Genomic DNA, 16,722 nt, shown 5'->3' with positions numbered 1-16,722 from the left:
TACCGATGAAATTAAGGAAGAAAAATGTTGGAATGGAGGATAAACCCAAGATGGTGTCTGTGGGGGATTATTGGGATGAACAGATGACAAAATAAATTTTTGACCTATTGCAGGAATACCAAGACTTGTTTCTAGCATCAGTTGCGGAGCTAAAAGGAATAAAAGGAGACATGATGAAGATTATTCTAAGGCAGGATGCCCATCCAGTGAAGCACAGGCCGTATAGATTGAACCCCAGGGTGAAGGAAAAGGTTAAAAGGGAGATCAAAAAATGGTTGGAAGCAGGGATTATATTTCTAGTAGATGAAGTGGAGTGGATAAGTCCGATTGTCATACAGAACAAGAAGGATGTGACAGAAATTAGGGTCTGTGTTGATTATAGAAGTCTAAACAATGCATGTGTGCATGATCCCTTTCTGACACCCTTCAGTGATGAAGTCCTGGACAATGTAGCGGGCAATGAAGCATATTCATTCACGGATGGATTCTCAAGCTACCATCAAGTCCGAATAGTCGAAGAGGACAAAAGGAAGACAACATTCACCACTGAATGGGGGTCATATGCATACAATGTAATGTCGTTCGGGTTGAAGAATGCACCTACGGTCTTCTCGAGGATTGTTATAGCTGCATTCCAAGACTACATTCACAGGTTTCTAGAAGTGTACATGGATGACTAGATAGTATATATCCTGTTGAAGAAACACACAAGCTTACTAAGGGTCATGTTCAAAAGGTGTCGACAGTTGCAAATTTCCTTAAACCTAAAGAAGTGCATTTTTGTGATTCCATTTGGAACACTGTTGGGCCACATTGTCTACAAATACGAGGTATGCATAGATCTAGCAAAGGTTGCGGTAATTGTCAACATGGAACCGCCACACAACGTAAAGCAACTGAGCTCCACTATAGGGGATACAGGGTATTACCGGTGCTTCATCAGGAATTATGCATCAATCACAGCCCCAATGGAGAAGTTACTGAAGAGGACGGAAGTATTTACTTGGACGGAGGACTGTCAAGCAACATTGGATAAATTGAAAGAGAAACTGGTAAGCACTCTGATCCTTGTCTATCCAGATTGGAACAAGATGTTTCATGTACATATTGATGCGTAAGGGATCGTGCTAGGAGAAATCTTGGTGCAACCAGGGGAGAGAAATATGGATCACCCGGTGTACTATGCCAACAGAAAGTTGTCCACTATAGAAAGGAATTATACGACAATAGAGAGGGAGGCGTTGGCCATGGTCTACTCTCTGCAGAAATTTAGGCATTACTTGTTGGGGGCGTCATTCAAGTTTTTCATAGATCATTCAGCACTAAAGTATTTAGTGAACAAACCAATGTTAGAAGGCAGGATATGCCGATGGTTATTACTCTTCCAAGAATTCACTTTCGAGGTGGTCATCAAACCTGGAAGATTGAATGTGGGGCCGAATCATTTGTCACGACTGGAGACTAGAGAGAACAAGGGGGCATTGGATGATCAACTACCTAATGTTGACTTATTCAAAATAGAAGCAGTCTCAGATTACTTAGAAGAGATTGTTGGGCTATTGACAACAGGGCACTGCCTAGAGGGGTACACACCAACACAAAAGTGACACTTAGTAGTAAGGGCAACAAACTACCAACTAATCACAGGACATCTCTATAAGATGGGCCTGGATCAAGTCCTAAGGCACTACATACTTCAGCACAAAAGAGAAGATGTTCTATGGGAATGTCACGCTGGGGTTGCGGGAGGCCACGTAGGAGGAAAATCCACTGCAAGAAAGATACTACATCCAGGATTGTGGTGGCCAACCCTCCACACAGGTTTTAAAGAATATGATAAGAATTGTGATGTTTGTCAGAAGGTTGGAAAGCCTTCCTGACGGGACGAACTGTGCTTAAATATAGTTCATACAATACATATCTTCAAGAAGTGGCAATAGATTTCATCAGACCCATAACACCACCAACAAGACATTCACATGCAAGATACATAATAACCACCACTGAATATCTCACCAGATGGGAAGAAGTAGCACCTGTCAAAGACTATATGGCTGACACTGCCGCAAGGTTCATTTTTGAGAATATAATTTCAAGATTTGGATGCCCAAAAAGCTTGACAAGTGATCAAGGAACACATTTTATAAATGAAATCGTTGAGTCTCTTCTCAATAATTTTATGATTCAGCATCATAAAAGTAGTCCATACCATCCACAGGCCAACGAGACTGTCAAGGCATTCAACAAAATACTAGAAAAGGGTCTCACGAAAATTATATCAGCTAACAGGGATGACTAGGACGAGTGGATACCAACAACTCTATGGGCATACAAAACAATGGTGAAAAGACTTCATAAACAAACACCATTTCAGCTGGTATATGGGAAGGAAGCAGTAGTGCCAATAGAGTTCATAGTACCCAGCATGCTTATTTTTGAGGCAACAAGAATGACAGACAATGTAGCATTGAGAGAAATACTAAGTCAACTAATAGAACTTGACGAATCTAGGTTCTTGGCCGAATTTCACCAGTCAGTAGAGTAGAGAAGGAAAAAATCTTGGCATGACAGGCATATTAGGAGGAAGACATTCAAGGTTGGAGATCACATATTATTATACAATAGAAAGTTCCAAAAGTTCCTGGGTAAACTATAGATGCACTGGCTGGGCCCATTCATAGTTGCGGAAATTAGAGATTCTGGAGCGGTAAGGTTGGCGCAACTAGATGGAGACATGCTACAAGGTTGGGTAAATGGCGCACGCTTGAAGCCCTTCCACATGCCAACGAACATCATCTCAAGTTAAGGGGATATTGGAAACAAGCCCACAAGTAGGTAGGAATTAATAAAGGGTAGCCAAGTCATTTCAGCATTCATTTGAAGTTTATGTCTTTTACATCCTTTTAACAAGAATAAGCAAAAGCATCAATAAGGTTGCGGAAAATTTGTCATAGTACCGCAACCCATTTGTGGTCAGGCGGGAATAGTTAGAGTTAACAGTCACTCGTGGGGTGCACACATTTCCTACTCTTAAGTTACACGTAGGTAGATGATTTTTCAGTATTTATGGTCACACGTTGTATCCATCCTTTCCGCTGTACCAGTAGTCATTTCCATAATAAGTAACCAATAATGCAACTGTCAAGTGGAAGTCGTAAAATCTTTTCCTGTTAGGAACTGTTGGAAATTGGAAAGTAATTAATGTAAATTTAGGTAAAATTGTATTAGTTATTGACAAGTTATTTTTATACCAAAACAACAGTTATGTAACTGAGGAGGCTCATATAAAACTGATGAATGCCCGAACTATTGTAATGGAGAATCATTTATTGATTGAATAGAAATTCCAATCCCTTGCCTTGTGGATGTTTCCTTGACACCCTATCAGGGTTTTACCACGTAAATCTTGAGTTTTTTACTTATGTGGTTGTATTCAGTTTCATTTTCTTTCTTGTTTAGTAACCTCTTGTAACTACAAATGGTATCAGAGCCAAGTTGAGTTGAGTTGGAGGTGAACGCTGGTGAAAGAACTGTTGGTTTGCGTCGAGGAGAGCAGGAAGGCAACACTCCATCGAGGAAGGCAACACTGCATCGTGGACCTGCTGCGTGTTACAAAGAGGGTGTCTAGAATAGTTGTGGACCTGTTGTGTGTTAGGAAGAGGCTAGCCAATTCTCTTTGCTCTCTGCGTGTGCATGGACCAGAGCTTGAAGAGCTTCCCACCCATCGAATACCTTTGTGTGGACCAAAGCCTATCACAGATCAGTCGAGGAGTGTTGTTGTGTCATTGCTGGCTTGTCGAGGAGCCTGCTGCCAAAGGAAGAGTCACCAAGGAGGGGTCGTTGCGGGCTTGTCTAGAGCCTGGTTAGCAAAGATCTTGCCGCTAGAGGAATTCGATCAGCAGAAATAAGTCTGGGTATTTTTTATTCTTTTTTAAACCACGGAAATAAGAATTTGAAATTTTTTGGGGTTTGAACTAATATATTTGAAGTAATCAATATGTGTAAAAGAAATTCTGCGAAATAAATCAGGGTTTTTTTTTTTAAAGGGCAACAAAATTAAGTTTTTTTTTGTTGAAAAGAAAGAAACCCTAGTTGCTAGTTGAAGGTAGATTGTGGAGAAATTCAACCCTAGAAGTAGTAGTTTAGAAGCAAATTAGAAAGAAATGGCTAAAATGATGAATGCAAAGTTTGAGGTGGAGAAATTCACCGGCCAGAACAAGTTTTCTCTCTGGAAACTGAAAGTTAGGGATTTGCTAGTGCAACAAGGGTTGCACAAAGCTTTGGACAGGGCAAATAAGAAACATACTAGCATGAAAGATTCGGACTGGGAGGACTTGGATGCCCGAGCTCTCAGTACCATTAGGTTATGCCTAGCGGATGAAGTTCTCTTCAACATTGTTGAAGAGAGTACAGCTTCAGGCTTATGGGAAAAACTGGAAAAACTATATGACAAAGTCATTAACCAATAGAATTTATTTGAAAAGACAATTGTACAGTCTTCAAATGAAGGAGGGTTCAAAAGTTGCAGAGCATTTAAATGTTTTTAATACACTTATATGCCAATTATCAAATATGGAAATTAAAATTCAGGAAGAAGACAAAGCTATAACCTTGTTGGGTTCTCTGCCCGATTCATGGGACCAATTCGTAACTTCAATCAGTTTGAGAACCATTGATTCTTTGAAATTTGAATCATTTGTGGGAGCTCTCTTGTCTGAAGAAGTATGAAGGAAATCCAGTATTGAAACAACAACACCAGAAGCCATGATAGCTAAAGGATGGTCAAAGGAAAGAGGAGAAAAAACAAGGGGGTCTTCCAGATCTAAATCAAAGGGAAAGAAGTGTAAGGGAAAATTTTGGCACTGCAACAAAATTGGACACCTTAAGAAAGACTGTTGGAAATGAAAAGAGTCTGATAACCTGAAGAAGGAAGCAAATCAGTTTGATTCAGGTATGACAGACGAAGTTTTATCTACTAAAGAATTATGTATGATAGATGAAACTTTACCGGTATTTAATGTCTCTCAGGGTTTTGAAAGTTGGTTGTTAGACTCTGGTGCTTCTCATCACATGTGTCCACACAGAAATTGGTTTACTTCATATGAAGATTTAAATGGCAGTTCTGTGTTTATGGGTAATAATGTATCATGTCAGACTATTGGGATGGGAAATATCAGGATTAAAATGTATGATAAAACAGTTAGAACATTAACTAGTGTTAGACATGTACCTGTATTGAAGAAAATTTTGATTTCTTTGGGAGTGTTGGATTCGGATGGTTATAAGTTTACAGGCCAGAATGGAGTGCTGAAAGTCTCTAAAGACCCCTAGTTGTTATGAAAGCAAAAAACGTCAGAAATATTTATAGACTCAAAGGAAGTACTCAGGTCAGTGAAGTAGTGATTGTGTCAGAAAAAAAAAAAAAAGGTACTCGCCTATGGCATCAGCGATTGGGTCACATGAGCGAGAAAGGTCTTCAGGTACTGATGAAACGTAAATCACTTCCTGATCTAAAATCTTTGAAGTTGGATTTATGTAAACATTGTGTGTATGGAAAACAATGTAAACGGAAATTTAAAACTGGAAATCATAATAGTAAAGATATTTTAGACTATATTCATTCTAATCTGTGGGGACCATCTCCTGTTGTATCATATGGAGGTGCTCTATATTTTTTAACATTTATTGATGATTTCTCCCATAAAGTTTGGGTCTTTATGCTGAAAAATAAAGCTGATGTATTCAATATCTTTAACAATTTAAAGCAATGGTAGAGAAAAGAACAGAAAAATCAATTAAATGTTCAAGAACTAACAAGGGTGGTGAATTTACTTCAATAGAATTTGAACAATACTGTAAAGATGAAGGAATTGTTAGACACAAAACTGTTGTTTATACTCCTCAGAAAAATGGTGTTGTTGAACGTATGAATTAGACTCTTATGGAAAGAGCCAGAAGCATGATCACCAATGCTAAACTGCAAAAGGAGTTGTGGGCAGAAGCAGTATACACTGCTTGTTATTTAGTTAACATATCACCTTCAGTAGAAATTAAATGTAAAATTCCTAAAGAAGTTTGGTTAGGTTAGTCTTGTGATTATTCACATTTAAGGATATTTGGTTGTGATGCTTATGCTCTTATTCCTAAAAATCAACGTTCAAAATTAGATCCAAAATTGAAATGTTATGTCTTTGTTGGGTATGACTATGTGGTGAAAGGATAAAGGTTGCGGGGTCCTACATCGCGGAAGATAGTCATTAGCATAAATGTAACATTTGATGAATCTTCTCTGTTAAAATCAAATGTTGAAAGAATTGAACAGGAACAGGTATTGCCAAATCAAAAAATTCAGTTGGAGGCTAGACCTTTCTGTGAAGGTCAAAAGGAAGGTGAGACTTCTGGAGAAAAAGGGGTTGAAGATACTGTTGAATTTTTTGAACTAGTTCAACAACCAGTCACTCTAAGAAGGTCTACAAGGGAATGAAAAATTCGCAAAAGGTATGAAAATTCGGCTTCATATTTTTCTTTGATTATTGAAGATGGGGAACCTTATTGTTATCAGGAAGCAGTAGATGATACGGATAGCAAAAAATGGAAAATGACTATGGAAGAAGAAATGGATTCCTTAGCCAAGAACAATACATGGGATCTTGTAGAACTTCCTGAAGGAAGAAGTGTTGTTGGATGCAAATGGGTCTTCAAACTGGAATGGAAAGTTGATGGGAGTATCGAAAGGTATAAGGTGAGACTAGTATCAAAAGGGTATTCTCAGATTGAAGGTATCGACTTTCATGAGATTTTTTCACCAGTTGTAAAACTTGTTTCTATTTGTACTGTGTTGGCACTAACTGCATTACTTAACCTTGAGTTAGAACAATTTGATGTTAAAATAGCTTTTCTACATCGTGATTTGAATGAAGAGTTATATATGGAACAACCAGAAGGTTTTGTACAAGGTCGCAATAGAAGATTAGTTTGCAAACTCGGGAAATCATTATATGGTTTGAGGCAGTCTCCCAGACAATGGTACAAGAAGTTTGACTCCTTCATGGTGAGCCAAAACTTTATTAGAAGTGAGTATGATCATTGTGTATACTTCAAGAGTTTCAATGGCATATTCATTATATTATCTTTGTATGTTGACAATATGCTTATTGCAAGAAAAAGCATGGAAGAGATCAACAGGTTAAAGGCTTAGCTCTCTAGGATGTATGATATGAAGGATCTTAGAGCAGTAAAACATATCTTGGGCATGGAGATACATAGAGACAGGAAAAATGGTAAGATTTGGTTATCACATCAGAAGTATGTGGAGAAAGTACTTGAAAAGTTATGTATGAACAATGTGAAACATGTTAATGTTCCATTAGCTTCCCATTTTAAGCTTTCTTCGTTTTTGAGTCCTCGAACTGATGAATAAAAGCAGTATATGTCTCATGTACCATATGCAAATGTTGTGGGCAACTTAATGTATGCGATGGTATCTACAAGACCTGACATTTCACATGTAGTTGGAGTTGTCAACAAGTTCATGGCAAATCCAAGTGAAGAACATTGGCGAGCAGTGAAATGGATGCTTTGATATCTAAGAGGCAGTAGTGACCATTGCATCATCTTTAATGGTAGTGAAGGATCAATCTACGGATATGTAGATGTTGATTATGCAGGTGATTTGGACAAAAGAATATCTACTATAGGTTATGTCTTTACTCTTATAGGTGGAGCAATTAGTTGGATGTCAAAGCTTCAAGGAAAATTTGTGTTTTCCATTACCGAAGCAAAATATTTAGATGCTTTAGATGTCAGTAAAGAATCAATCTGGTTAAAAGGTCTACCTGATGAGATTGGAAGGATGCAGGAGAAAATGAATGTACTTTGTGACAATCAGAATGTTATTCACTTGGCTAAAAAATCCTGCTTATCACATCAGAACCAAGCACATTGATGTAAGGTATCATTTTCTAAGACATGTGATCGATGGCGGAAAGGTAGCTCTTCAAAAGGTCCATACACAAGAGAATTGTGCAGACATGTTCACAAAGCCAGTTACAGTAGAGAAGCTATGATGGTGTTTAGCTTCTTTCGGCTTGCAAAAGAGATGATGGATGGGCATGGGCAAGGGATTAGGAAAATTTTTGTCAAGGTGGAGTTTGTTGGAAATTGACAAGTAAAATTGTATTAGTTATTGACAAGTTAGTTTTATACTAAAACAGAAGTTATGTAACTGAGGAGGCTCATATAAAACTGATGAATGCCTAAACTATTGTAATGGAGAATCATTTATTGATTGAATAGAAATTCCAATCCCTTTCCCCGTGGATGTTTCCTTGACACCTTGTCAGGGTTTTACCACATAAATCTTGAGTTTTTTACTTGTGTGGTTGTATTCAATTTCATTTTCTTTCTTGTTTAGTAACCTCTTGTAACTACAGAAACAAATTTGGTTAATAATTACCCTCCATCACAGAAAAATTAATAAGCCATGCGACCCACTTTGTCCTTTGTCAGGTCCAGGTCAGCCGATGGCGGCAAAGTATGGTTAGGATACATGGGGAAAGTTGTAGTAATTAGTTTCCAAAGTCCAGTCAGGAAACGTCATGTCAAGCCCGACTACTTAATTTGCAAAGATAATGAAGAAAGCTATAGAATTTCAATTGTAAATAGCAGAGAAAATCCAAGTCTTCTCTGAAGAACAACAGCAGAAACGCAGGAGTGCGAAGCCTTAGGTGACAATTGTTTATCAAAGATGCAGAGCAATGGCAAAAGGAATTCTCTCAGTCCCACAAGATAAGCTAGATGAAATAATTGAGCCAATGGAGAATCTATATGGAAAATATGATAAGTTGATCTTAGTTGACAATGACCTTACTGATTTCTTCCAGTTTCCGACTCTAAAAAGGGAGGTCTACATAGAAGAAATCCAGAAGGAAGATGACACTAGAACAACTAGAATTAGGGAGGATTTCAAAGGATTGCAAAGGTCAACACTAATCAATTTGAGAAGTTTACTAGTCTTCGGCATTGAACTGGTTGCAATGAAATGTACCAAACTGTTGGCCAGTAGAATGCATGGGGGGTCCCTATGGCTCGACAAGGAGTACCCAATTCATGTAGACGATATTCATCATCTCACGGGGCTATCTTCTGGAGAAAATGAGGTAAACACAGCATTCCAAGCAGGTGCCAAAAGAGAAAAGAAACAAGGAGAAGATAATTATTATGCAAAATATGGAATGGAGCGAGGCGGAAGGGGAGAAAAAATTGATATGATCAACAAAATTGACATCAGGTTTGCTTGCTACATCATAGAAGGAAAGACCATGAGACACTTCAAATGGAATGAATGCACTCTAGAAGAAATTTCGGTTGCAGAGCACTGCTGCAATGGATAAGTACTCAACTGGTCTGCTTTCGTCTTGAACGAGCTCTTTGAAGCATGTGAAGATATTTACAGGCGGAGTACCAATTTCTTGTTTGGCTACATACTAATGTCTCTGGCAATGTGGAAATGGCGGCCACCGAGAGGGAGGGAGATGATGCCTATCATTGAAGGACAACTGTTAGCACTCTGATACAAGCCATGGAGAGCTTCGGGGGATCCGAGCACTAAAGAGATTAATGAAGTAGCTTTCAAAGAATGGTATGAAATGATGTTGATTACAATCAGGTCGAAGAGGATACCCAAACCACTGCTAGATGAGTTCTTTGAGGAAATATGGTTTGGAGCCTCGCACGAGCATACTTACCTTTGACAATGGTGTGTCCATCCTCACACTTTCAAGATGAGGCCACAAAAATTTGTTTTTACTAAAGAATCACTCCATTGTGAGATTGGATCATGGTTGGGAGTTGCTTGCGAAATTACTAAGGGGAAGTATCGATATCTATTTAGGGGCTTGTTGTGGCCACCAACAACCCCCCTCCTTATTTAGTATTAGCAATAACACTAGATAAGTGGGGACCCTTAGTAAAAAATTCAAAAAATTCAATTAAAACTCATGTATTTTACTCCTTAAGAAAACATCGCATCGCGCAAAGAATGATAGGACATTTCCTTATGAGTAAAAATAATAAACTGCAAAAGTGTGACGCGAATTCCATCGCATCGCATACATTAAGAAACACTCACATTGGAAAACTTTAAAAAATCGCCGATATCCGATATGTGATATTGCATATCGCAATGTTGCATGAAAAAGCACATAACCATTTAACGATTGTAACGATCCGCGATCTTGCGATAGCGCGATACTGCGATCCACGATCTTGCGATAGCGCGATCGAGCAACCCTGCGATAACACATCTTAATGAAATTTGGGGTAATGCAATGATGCGATACTGCGATGCTGCGATGCGAATCGCAGAAACATTCCATCGCAGATTTTCCCCGGCTCAACATTCAAGAAAAGCTTTCCATAAACCAAGAACTGGATACGTGCTTTAATGATAATTAATGAATGATATGCCAATTGTTAATGAAAGACGGTTTTGGGTTTTTCGAAGAGTCAGTTCACATCAGGTGGCAGGTTTTGTACATCCGTAGAGATTAAAGCTTTCTTGTTGATTTTTATTATTATCATTACTCTCTCCTCATGTGTGAACTGCAAGAACGAAAAAATAGAAGTAACACAAAGCAATGTGCAGGTAGCCATGAAGGAAAAGGGTAAAGTTCCAATTCTCAGAGACAGAGAAGAGATGCCATCATAAACAGATACTACATGCAATAGAGCCACAGATTCATAGAACACTGCTGAGCTATCCATTACAGATCTTTCATTCATAGCCATGGTTGAATGAGTAGTTGAACAATGCTGATATCAACAGGCGGTTTAACGCTCAAGGTCAGAAGCTCACAATTTACAAATTTTGAAGCTTATACCTAGTGAAGGAAAAGGCGCTAAAGGCAAAAAACACATTAGAGAGGCACGGATCAAAGAATGGAGGCAGTTTCCGATGTGCGATTAGCGCCTAGTGCTAATCGCACATCGTTGAGAAAATCGCTCAAAAAGCAAAGCCTCTAACTGCTCAGTCACTTGTAAGCCCGGAAAACGCAAGAAAGCAATGGGAAAGAACAAACTGGAAACATAATGCTGAAACAAGAAGCAATTCGAGGATTAACCAAGTGGAACTTGGATTATTACTGGGCATACACAGTAAATCCACATAGCCAAAGGATGACTCTCAAGTATATCATCGATTTTGCTGAAAAAATGGTGCCAGCTCTTACCATTTCTGTTTGCTTAGCTCAACCAAAAGCGGAAGACAGTCAGCCGACTCTACTAGGCAAATATTGAATGCTCGCAACATTAAGGAGCAAATGCAGAAATAGTTAGATATTAGATTTAATTTTTAGAAATAGTTTTTCTTAGAAAAGGGGCAGTCATTTAAACCATATCCTGAATCTATGTAATTAAGTTATTTAGTTAGTAGTATTTAAACCCTTCTCATGCATTTAGAGAAGGGTCTAGAAATTTATCAAAAAACTTGTCCTCAGAACATGCACTTTTGCACCCTCAGAGGAGGTTTTGGTGAATGAATGGATCAATATTTGTTGATGTTTGCATTTGATATCTGCTACTGATGTTGCACTTCCGTACTCTTAGTAGATGTTAGAGCAAGGAGAGATAAATCATTGTTGCTTGAAGCTTATGAGTAGGACTAGTCATAAATGGTACTTTTATCTCTTGACCATTTCTGCTTATATGTTAAAGTGATATACAGTTTTTAGTTGTTTATGTATTATTACATGAATGCTTGAGTTATCATTTGGCACTTTTGTATGGTGATAGCTATTTATTTATGCCTAATGTATGAATAGCTCATTATGCGATATGTTGTTCACAACTGTCTCGTCTAACTTTTTATGCGAAGTGGTTCATCTTGATTGATTTCCTTTCTTATAATCGCTGAATGATCTTTATTACCAGTTGTTATTTGAAATCTCTTTAGATCGCATAATAGAAGAATTACATCCCGAGTTAGTATAGATTTAGATGTGTTGTTTATTAGATTACAATAGCATAGAATTAGATTAAAGTTTGAATTAGAATAGCTTAGATAGGAACTATTAGATCAGCAACATCAAATTCTACCCATTATCCCCAGTCGGACCCACTATACCAAACGGATAAGGAGCTGCCAACCAAGGTCCAGACCGGGTGGGTATCCCCCTTGTTGTCGACCCGATTTTCGGGGCTTCAACAGGGCTTGAAACCACAATTGCAAGCAAGAGAAGCAGAGAAAAGCAGCAGAAAGAGGCCAGTTGAAGATGACCTTCACCCAATGGTGTTGCGAATGGAAGAGAAAATGTTTGCACTAAGGCAGACGATCGCAAGTTTCAACAAGCACTCAGGTGAGGCTAACCAGCCCTTGCAATTTCAAGGTTCCACTATGTTTTTTCCAATTATTACAACTCTGTTAGCTATGGCAATCCCCACTGGGGGCACTCGCACCCCATCCCAGCCAATAGTCCCCAAACCCAAAAAGAAAAGAGTCATTCAGAACCCAACCGTTAAGAAGCTGAGAACTACCCTGGAAATTCAAATTGTCAACCTTACTGATGAGGTTGGACAGTCAGTCTCTACATCCCCAGTAGTTGAAGAAATCCCCCCCACTACCTCTACTATCCTACCTCAGTTGCAAGAATCCCCCCCCACACGGCCTCCACTTCCGCAACCCTGTCGGAAACCCTCCCTTCTGGCACATGACGAGCAACTGTAGAAATGGAAGTTGAGTCAACAGAGCAGTTTAGAGGGGCCACCTCTGCCAGTGGCACCCAGCAGACGTTGCTAGTGTCTCTACTTTTTGGGTCGAACCCACTCCAGGAGAAAGGACCAACCACAATTCTTCCACGGGAAGGGGGGGGGTGAACCATACCAGTCACTTTTCCCTATAATTTTCTCAGTGGTCCCTAACCCTAATATAATTCCTCCCACTCCCCAAATCACTCCACAATCATAGCCCATTCATTTTCCCACCTCCTATTCCGAGAAATCCATATCCAATGGCCTAAAAATTTAGCATAATTTCCCATAACCAAGCACAATGCAAGCCGACACCCTGCAGCACTGGTCTTCGACACAGTTATTCGTTCAAAAAGTGGTCCAAAGAGCCAAGAAGATACATGATGATCTAGCTAGAGAGCATGAGCAGCAAAAACAACACCTATAGGAGGTGACAGAGGAGAGAGATCAACTACGACAAGAAAATACAGATTTGCAAGCGCAGGTTGATCAGGTAACAGAGAAGTTTCGGTCATTATGGCCAATGATCACAGATGCCAACACGGACGCTCCAAAGGATATTACAACTTGCAAGTTGGTGAGCTGTTGTGACCATATCCAAGCAGCATGTTCAAACCTGGTAGAAACCAATGCTGATATGAGGAAGAAATTGGAGATAGGAAGATCAGCGCTGCCAGACCTAGTTGAAATATATGCGAGAAAAATTGAGGGCAAGATCAATGAGGTAGAAGCTAAGAAGCAAGCACTCGTTGATGCACTAGCAGATGGGTATGCCCTGATGGACAGAGTTCACGACTGGCCAGGAAGCCTGGCATTGAAAAATCATTTAGTATACCCTATGAGAGAGTAGATATAGGTATTGTTTTCTAGTAGTAGAGACTGCATGGATTCCAACCAACTCCATTAGATTAATGAGTAGATCATTGTCATTCAGGTACAAGTTGATCAAATTGAAGAAGAATCAGTGATAACTAAAAAGGTGATAAGAGACCTGTGCCCACTGGCTTGTCTACAGGTTCTGGCTCTAAAATCATTTTGCAACAACAGCAGAGAACAATGGGACCATATGTGAAGCCAAAAGCTAGTTTAATTAACATCCAATACAGTTGAATACTACACTCAACAGGTTGATGCAATCATTGTCGAATGGGAGGCTTTCCTACAGAAGTATAATGAATTAAGGTAGCAAACGACCAGCGATGTTCCGGAGTTGGAGCCTTCATTTGAAAAGGAAGGGCAGTAGATGGAGGAAGGTATAATGGGAGCAGAAACCACCCCAAAAATAATGGTTGAGACAACGGGAGCATCATTCCATCGACCAACAGAACCAAAGCATCCAATCATAGGAGTACCCGCTAAGACACCAACAGGACCGACAGGGCTTGAAATGAATTGAATCAAGAACGATTTAAAGAATTGTGGTCAGGGCCTGTTGGGGCCTTCATTTTGATTTTAAAATATTTCTATTATTTTGGCTTTCGATGGAACGAAATGGAAACGGGTGGCGGCAATAACGATCAAGTTGCGGTGAAGATAGCTAGGGAGAAAGGTAGGAATAGGCAGTTGTGGGGATGGTTGCGGCAAAGTGTTAGCAGAAGGCAAAGGTAGCCGAGCGGACAAGACAGATGAGAGGTAGCCAAGAGAAGGAACATCCGAGTGAGAACTGGTAGTGTAATCGGCAGAAGGAATACAAAAGGAGAAACCCGTAAGGAGAAAGGGGTTGGCTGGTTGCGGTGTGATAGAGGAGGAGCGTCTAGATACGGATGAGCAGGACCTCTAGTTGAAGATTGAACCTCTGAGTCTGTCATAGGCAATTAGAACCTATAATCGGGTATTTCTTGTAGTTACCTATGGCTAAGGCCGATGTATTATGTATTTCTCTTATGTTGATATAAGATGAATTAAGATCTGGACTGGTTTCTTAGTACGATGTATGTGTTTGCTTATGATGTATGGACCCACTTAAATTTTAAATATACTGCAAGTCTATGTATGTGGTAGCTTCATAGTGTTGAACGATATGTTGTTGTCCCAAATGTGTGTATGATGTTGTTTACATATTGATGGTTGACATACCCTTGACCCCATGATGAACCCTTCTTATTTCTGGTCGCGTCACGCCTCGGGTGAGACTCCTTACCCTTTGGGTAAGGTGAAAATGTCGACATTGTCCTAGACTACAATGAGCCATTGTTGGCCCTCCGCACCTAAACCCAGGGTCTCCCCCTGATGACACTTTTGTGCCAACAAGCCTCATCTATAAAGGCTAATTTTTGGTATTTGCATCATGTAATCATCTATTGGAGTTAATATAAATTTGGATTTCCTTCTAAAATGTCAATTATAGGTCTCATTATTTCTTTTGTTGCAAAATATTGTGTTATAATTTATTTAATATTGACTATATAGATATATATATATATATATATATATATATATATATATATATATATATATATATATATATATATATATATATATATATGACATTTCAGTTGTGTTTCCATTTTCTGGGGGTTACATTTTGGGTCATCCTCATTTTAGAAACTTCTAGACGTTTTATCATTTCATGCAACTTAGGTTGAAATCCTGCTAGCAAGGGGTCTCAAATTTTTAAAGCCTAGCTTCCATGGGGAAGAACTAGTTTGAAAATATTTTATGAGCCCTGGAGGAATTATTAATTGCATAAGTAATCATAATTGCACAGCCTTTTCCTGCAATGATTGAAGAAGAGGAGAATAGGGCCATCATGGAAGAAGTATCTAAGGAAAAACTCAAAATGGTTGTACACAACTTTCAGAAAGACAAGAAACCAAGTCCAGATGGATGGGTTGTTGAATTCTTTTTGGGACTATATGACATTATGGGGAATGACCTCTTTCCGGTGATTGAAGAATCTAGAGGGAAAGGGAAAATGCATCATGCCTTCTACTCAACCTTTATCACCCACATCCCTAAGGTGGACCATCTTGTAACCTTTGAAGATTTTCACCCCATGTTGCAATGCAATGTTATATACAAGGTTATAGCCAAACTTATAGCTTATAAACTTAAGCCTATCCTTTCTAAATCTATTTCCAAAGAACAATTTTATTTTTCAAAGGGGAAACAAATCCATGAAGAAATTAGAGTGGCCCAAGAGGGATTACATAGTATTAAAACTCAGAATTTAAAAGTTGTTGTCATAAAAATTGACCCATCAAAATCCTACAATAGAGTTAACTAGATCTATAATAGGCTTGTTCTTGCTCATGTGGGTTTTAGCATAGGTTTTATTGTGTGGGTTATGAGTTGTATTCAAACAAATTATTTTGTTGCATTAATCAATGGATCACTCTCCCCCTTATTTCATGCTCAAAGAGGTTTGTGTCAGGGATTCCCGCTTTCTCCTCTTCTATTCCTAAGTGTCTCGCAAAATAAAACTTCTCATGTGATGCTTGATGGAAAGAAAGGTCCCCACTTTAGATGTTCAGAAAATACGATATATGATAAGGTCAAAATGGTCCTCCTTGTGCAATAACAATGATGAAATGGAAAAACATGTTTTTATGACATGGCGATTCTATCAACATGTATGGAAAGTGTGCAGAAATGATTTGGGACACATAATTGCATGGTAAGGGGAGGGCTTGGAAGGGATCTGGCAGGCATGGCTCACAAATATGAGGTTTCATGCTTACAAATCTCTCCCACTGATCATATGCTGGGAGCTATGGTTGGCCAGGAACAGAGCCATTTTCAAGACCACCCTTCGATCCCTAAGTGCATAGTCACTGAAGTGTTGGCTATTTTAGCCATTTCTCACTAGAAAAAGGAATTCCCACCCCCCCCCAAAAGAGCAGTTATTTCATAAATTATTATTGACCAATCTATGTCATGGGCCTACTTTGATGGAGCTTCAAGTAATTTTGGGCAGCAAATTGGAGGAGGATTTGTCCTCTTTCTCTTAAAAGCTCACTCCTTTCAGGTAAAATTGGG

This window comes from Pinus tabuliformis, chromosome 7 (assembly GCF_031772625.1).
Source record: "Pinus tabuliformis cultivar Carrire ecotype Pingquan chromosome 7, CPIR1, whole genome shotgun sequence".
Taxonomy (NCBI): Eukaryota; Viridiplantae; Streptophyta; class Pinopsida; order Pinales; family Pinaceae; genus Pinus; species Pinus tabuliformis.
The sequence above is the reverse complement of the archived record's forward strand: the minus strand, read 5'-3'. Positions refer to the sequence as shown.